Below are 7403 nucleotides of genomic sequence, written 5' to 3'. Positions count from 1 at the left end.
GCTGTGGCCTGTTTCAGTCAGATTTTCAAGTCCCCTCAACCAGGTAGGAAAGCTTTAGTCATTGCGTCGCTAGATGGCGCTAAATGCGCTTGTAGCGATCCCAAGGAAGCCTTCAGCGTGGGACAACGAAAGACTGTTAAAAACAAGTTTCCTATTCGTTCCACTTTAAGTGTTCATACTGAGATACAGACACAGATGAATTAAAAATGCCACCGGGCACATTTAAACCTAATTGAATTTAATAAGAACAGAACAGAGCTGGAGAAATGACAGCCAGCCCAGCAACTCTGGTCAACCTTTGTCAGGACGAAATCCAATCTCCAAACTCTGGAAGCTCCAGGAACACAACAGGAAGCAAACGCATTGTGAACTTTCTTTGCAGATAAAGCCTGACATTTGTAATATTTGTGTAGAGACAATGGGGCCTGGGCAATTGCGGCTCAGGGAGGACACGGACTCTTAGCACGGAAATGCAAGAGGGTAAATCCAGAATTAACCAAAGGAAATATGAGGACTAAGAACACATGGGCTCGCACGGGGTCAGATCATAAGGGAGGGAACCAAATATTTCAGAACAGCGAACCATGGGGAGCAGAAGCCAGAGATTTTTGAGCAGGAAGGAGCCTCAGACAGAAACAGAACTGGGCCTGAAGATTAAATAACGTGCCCAAATCCACTTGGGTAATTAGTGGCAGCCGTGTGAGGAACCCTCGCTGTGTCAAACGGGTGTCTTTTTATTTTTTTATTTTTTGGTTTTTTGGTTTCTTTTCCATAAGGCACATATCTAGCTGAAAACCTTTCGCAGAGGCTCATGAAATGCACGCAGAAGCCTCCCCTCCCTCTCCACTGTCCTCTGCACACACGTGTACGTATGGATAAACATCCACTATTGTAAACACATAGAGGAAATTGAAAGCCATTCGGTGGTGCCCGGTCACTGTTGCCCCAGATGACATATCAAATGGCAGGCTGGAATCGAGCCCCTCTGGCCTGCCTCCCGCTGTTGGTCCCTATTCAACAGTCTGCCCCATATTTTCAAAGAATGCCAGGACAAAACCACAAAAGGGTAAAAAGACGGAAAGCAACCGGTGATCTTCTCCTAAGGGAGAGGACTAGATCCAAGAGGCCTGGTGACCGTGCAGGAAATTTAGTAACTGTGACGTCATTGTCTTCTCCAGCCCAGGGAAACAGCCTTTTACGGCAAGTTACTCGAATTAACCCCTCTCAGAGCCACATTTGATGTCGACTGTTCTTAATATTTCTAATTATCGTCCAATCCATTTTATCCAATGAGAAGCATTGAAGGGACCTCTCCTAGGAGCTACCCCTACAAATATAAACCTTGGGATAGGACAAGTGGTGGACTGTTAGAGCCGATATCAAAATTGGGTGGGTTAGTTATTGCCACACAGTGTGCCTTCTTTTCAGTGACGAGAGAGTCTATGGTTTATGGCATAGGGGACCCCATAATCTAGCTGTTCTCAACCTGTGGGTCATATATATATTATATAGCGTGTATCTCAGATATTAACATTCATAACAGTAGCAACGTTTATGGCATAGCAATAAAAATAATTTTAAGGCTGGGGTCACCACAGCATGAGGAATTATATGAAAGGGTCACAACATTAGGAAGGCTAAGAGCCACTACTGGAAACCGTGGGCTATTTTCCCATCTACCACCCACCCCTCCCCTAGTTTAATTTTCACTTTTGTCTCCATGTTAGGAGCATGGCTTCAAGAGAAGAAGAAAGAGAGAATTTGGCGCCTCATTTGCACTGGGGTCAATTTGCAGGTCTTTTAAGACTAATGGAGACACACATACCTCTCCCAGAGCTAACCTATTGTCAAAAGCTGAAAATTACAAAACCAGGCCTCTGAACCCTTGATGGGATGAGGCAGGAGGCTCAGGAGTTCAAGGTTGCCTTCTGCTACAAGGAAAGTTCAAAGGCAGCTAGTTTACTTGAGACCTTGTCTCATTAAACAAAGACAACAAAAAATGTCTAAACACTTCAAAGAACTTTTTAAGGTAGATTATCAATAAAGCAGTCCATTGGCGTTTATCTGGGGCAGACACATTCCATCCCAAGACCCCAGAGGGTCCCTAAACCTTTGCATTTTAAAAAGTGTATTTACTTATTTATTTTGTGTTTTACAAACCAGAATTGCTCTGTTTGCCCTGACTGCTCTGGAACTCACCCTCTAGAGCAGACTGGTTTTGAACTCAGAGATCTGCCTTTGTCTGGAGTGCTGGGATTAAAGGTGTGCACCACCACTGCCCCGCCCTTTTGTTTTTCCTATGCATACATATTTGTACTGAAATTAAAGGCTAAAGGTGAATTTCTTATTTCAGATGTATCAGAGAGAGAGAGAGAGAGAGAGAGAGAGAGAGAGAGAGAGAGAGAAACCCTGCCAAAATAGAGTATCCATAATAAATTATTGAATCATAGCCATGCATGACTTTAAAACTTTTTGAAAAACACAGGTCAAGCTACATCTGCCTTTCAAATTAACATATTTTACTAAATGCCCCCATTAACATTTCTTAGAGAGATGTGAACAAATGTCTGTCCACCACAGAAAGGGTACCAATGGCCAACCAAATGACCAAACAAACAATTCCATCCAAGTCTAGTGAGGTGACCAAAGGGCTTAGTAGAGGCTGTTTATCAGAGTCTAGCTGAAGAGGTCCTGTAGCAGTGGTTCTCAACTCTTTGGGATTACATGTTGGCTCTCTACATAACAATTTATAACAGTAGCCAAATGACAGTTATGAAGTGGCAATGGAGATAATGTTGTGGTTGGAGTCACCACAACACGAGGCACTGTATTAAAGGGTCCCAGCGTTAGGACGGTTAAGAACCTCTGTCCTACAGCATAGGTGATATCCACCAAAAAAATAAAGTCTTTTTCTCCCAATGACTATTAATTTCCAATGCGCTCCTGTGTCTTGTGACTCCTCCAGTGGGGCTACTCCTGTGCTTCTCATGTGGTACCCCGTGATCCTCCTTCCCTTCCATGGGAGAATACTAGTGGGACGCATCACATGAGGACCTCATCTGACCAATCTTTGTTGCTCTGGTTCCAAGACTGCATTGCCTGCGTCATGCCTAGAGCATCTCACGCTGTGTCGTAGCAAAGACCATACATATTGATGTCACCAAGAATCCCATCAGGATAGTCTGGATCGCTTGCGGGATACGTTTTTTTCATGCTTTTCAAATGCTGTGTGTGTGTGTGTGTGTGTGCACATTGTGCAGGAACACACAAGTGTGGGTACCTAGAGAGGCCACAGGAAGGCATTGGATCCCCTGAAGCCATTGTGAACTAGCCACCCAATGTGGGTGTTTGGAGTCAAACTACTCTGAACAGCTCAACCCCTTGTCACTTGAGCCCCAGGCTTTCTATACTTTGAATGCTCTCCCCAGTTCAAATTTAATCTTAGTCTACCAGTTCCACATGGCCTTATAGTTGAGGGTGACAAACTCACTTTTCTCCTGGGAGAAATTGTCAGTAGAACATCTAAGACTCAGTAACTAGAGCCTCTTTCATCCTCAAAAAGTTGCCAACCCATGAAAACCAAACAGTAGCTCACTTGACACAAAACTCAACGGCAAGCATTTTCCTCATGAAAACAAGCATGTGGTCCAACAGGAGGGTTTGCTATAGAGCTGCCCTGTGGTCACATGGAATAGCAATTAAACATGTGCTCAAAGGTGGGGATTTAATAAAGCAATCTTTTTTTGTTTCTTTCTTTGTTTTTCAAGACAGGGTTTCTCTGTGTGATCTTTTCTGTCCTGGAACTCACTCTATAGGCCAAGCTGGCCTCGGACTCACAGAGATCCACCTGCCTCTGCATGTGCCGCCGCCACACACCTAATAAAGACGTTTTTGATTGCATTATTTTGTTGTGTGCGGGAAGGCATGCACATGGAGGTCAAAGGATAACTTGTAGAGTTCATACTTTCCATCTACCATGTGTGCCCTAGGGACTGGAATCAGACCACCCTACTTGGCCGCAAGTACCCTTATGCACTGAGCCATTTCGCTGGCCCCGTGAATTCATTTGAATTAGCAAACATTTCTTCCATTTTATTTTCGTTGTGCACACACGCTCATGTAGGCAGGTGGCTATGACTGTGGATGAGCATGACTGTGGAGTCCAGAAGACAGACTCGAACATCTTTTCCCAGGTACCACTCACCTTGGTTTCGGAGAGTCCCACTTCTGCTGGAACAGCAGGTTACATATGCAGTACAAGTGCATGCTGGGAGTTCCTGGCAAGCTTGCCAGAAGATGCTTTCTTCTTTGGTTGTACGGAGCCAAAGGAAATGGACCAGAAAGCACAGCCTCAGCCTGTTCTTATCGAGTGTTATCGGTGCTTGCTACCCTCTACCGAGGCCTGAATGGACAGCTACGAAACAGAAGAGCTTTCTGTCTGAAAATAATCAGGCTGATGTTACGTAATAGAAGTTATACACGGGCTAATCTCTCACTAGTTTATTTCTCTCCTCTGTGAATTTTACGATACTGGGAAGATATTTGAACAGTGAGGGTTGGAGCCACAAAGGTCTGCCTTGCGCCCATTCACGCCTTGACTTTAACCAGATGGTGTTAATGGACCTCTCTGATTGCAGGCCTGTTTCCCTCTCCTACACCTACCATCAAGCCTCAGGCAGCGGATTGCCTCCTCCACCTCCTCAGTACTGTGGTCACAAGTCCTCCCTGTCTAATCTTTTTCAAGTGGGCTTTAGTTATCAGATTCTCCCCAGATCCCTCTCACCACCGCTCCTGAGCTCTGCTCCTGACTGCTGCATGCTCTGTTGCTCTGTGGCTGGCGACAGAAAGAAGGAAGGAGAGGGGGAGTTATTTGTGTGTGGAGTGCCATTGCTCCTGTCGTGATGCACAGCGCGCGCGCTGTTGGTGGGACACTGTCTATCCCTCCTGCTTATGGGTGTCACAAGGACATTTGTAGAACACGCGTACATGTTTCACTCAAGGATTCACCTCACCCATGACCTAGGCCAAACCTGACAAAAGTTCAACAATAACACACACACACACACACACACACACACACATTACTTCACTCCCAGTTACTCAACAAGCTTTCTCTGTTGGATGTAGTGGAGCACGCCTTTAATACCAGCACTCAGAAGGCAGAGGTAGGTGGGCTCTGTGGATATACACCGAGATTTCCAGGACAGCCAAAGCTACAAACAGAGACTCTGTCTCAGAAAGGAAGAGGAGAGGAAAGGAGAGGGGAGGTGGAGGGGAGGGGAGGAGAGGGGAGGGGAGTGGAAAAGAGTGGGGAGGGGGAGGGGGGGAGGGGAGGGGAGAAGGGTGGGGGGAGGGGAGGGGAGGAGAGTAGGGAGGGGAGTGGAGAAGAGTGGGGAGGGGAGGGGGAGGGGAGGGGAGAAGAGTGGGGGGGAGGGGAGGGGAGGAGAATAGGGAGGGAAGGGGGAGGGAATGGAAGGAGAGGGGAGGAGAGTAGGGAGGGGAGGGGGAGGGAATGGAAGAGGAGGGGAGGAGAAGAGAAGAGAGAAGAAAAAAAATCTCTTTAGAATTAATTTCTGGCTTGCTTTCATTTCTCTCTTTACCTTAGCAAGATGTTGTTGTTCTTCAAGGCAGAAGAAATGTCCTTGGCAGCAAGATGCCATTTCCAGGCTAATTTTTCTTTGTTTGTTTGTTTACAATCTGGTTTTTATTTTGTTTGAGATTTGTAGCCCAGGCTAGCCTCAAACTCAGTGTCTTCCAGCCTCAGCACCTTGAGTATAGGGATTATAGTTGTACAACACTATGCCAAGCCTTTTTTTCCCTTCCGCACTAGGGTTTAAATCCATGGTCTTGCTTGAGCTGGGGAAATGCTGTCTACGGCACGCCCACAGCCCTCTGGTATTTGTGTTTGAGACTGGTCTTTACCTTTACCCTTCACTCACTGTCCTCCCTTTGGCTTCCTCTTCTATGCCTCACCTAAGCTCCATGGTGACTTTATGGGCTTCACATACTTCCTTGGGAGCTAATTCCTATAACCCCAGCAGGTTTCATTTCAAGGATGTGCTGCCACAGATTTCTCCCTGGGAAGAGTTTAGCCCTTCCTCGTAAGATCCCCAATGACCAACTGGTTTGTCTCCAACACAGTTCACCCTGAGGAAACAGTGAATGTATTTGGCTTACTCAAAGATCTTGTGTGATCCTTAGCCGATGTGCAGGCGTTCCTACTGCAGGAACAATGGAAGGTCTGTATCCTGACGGATGATGGCTCTCCACGGCTCCATAAATAAACTTCTCTTCCTTCATCTTACCCAGCTTAGGTATGGAGTACAATCACGTTAAGCTTACCCCCACTAACTTACAAACAAATGAGACTTGGACCATGGTTATTTTATCAGGCTTTGACAACTATTGGGGGGGGGACCATAATCTACTCTTCTTACTGCTGGCCTGGCTACCTCCCCATCGGTGTACCCCAGATATTTGCTGTTTCTCCTGGCCACGTGCTCATGGTCCATCTCCCCTAATAGAAGCTTCCTCCTCTCTTCCCTCTCTTCCTCCTCCTCCTCTCCCAACCAGGTCACTCCAAACACATCTACTTCTAAGCCTTCCAGGAAATAGTTTTAAATCAAGAAACAAGCTTTGCACAACAGAAACTAGTGAGCAAGACAAATCACTCATCAGCCTAGACCTTGGGTTTAGAACTTAACATTACAATACATTGGAGCAGATCAAACTTTAACTTGTGTACTCCAGCATCTATCCCAGACTCCAATTAGGGACTACTACATACAAAGGGGAGGGAGGAGTGACTGGAAGACCTTGTCAGGGTGCAATGATGCTTCCCTCTCATTCTCTGAGGGGATGTCAAGTTTACCTCATCCCAAAGGACCCTTTCAAGTAAGCACCACTGATCTCATAGAGATGGTCCTGCTTTGACTAGGGGAATAGTACCTTACAATAAACTGCTAGAAACATTTCCTCTCAAAATCTGCAGTGCCTTCTATGTGTGATACGGTAGCTGCCTAATCAAGTCCTACAAGATGCCGATCCATGTGTCAGAGTGGATGGGGAAATCTCTAAAGGACCCTCTACTAGGTGAAGAGGCACGGGCTACTGATAGCTGCTAAGAAAGTGAGAGTCTCCAAGACCGGTAGTCACCTTTAAACACATACGAATGGACGTGACAGGTTGTGTGTGTATTTGCACACATATCCGTGTGTAAATGATAACAATGATAATAACAAGGTCATGAATTCGAGACGGAATAGGAGGAACTTGGGAGGAGTTGGAGGGAGTGAAGGGGGGTAGGAAATGATATCCATACAGTTATGGTAAATAAAATTCTCAATGAAAACTTTTTAAATTGTTGGGCATCGGACACACGTCGCTTTAATCCCAGCACTTGG

This window comes from Micromys minutus (assembly GCF_963924665.1).
Source record: "Micromys minutus genome assembly, chromosome: 14".
Lineage (NCBI taxonomy): Eukaryota > Metazoa > Chordata > Mammalia > Rodentia > Muridae > Micromys > Micromys minutus.
The sequence above is the reverse complement of the archived record's forward strand: the minus strand, read 5'-3'. Positions refer to the sequence as shown.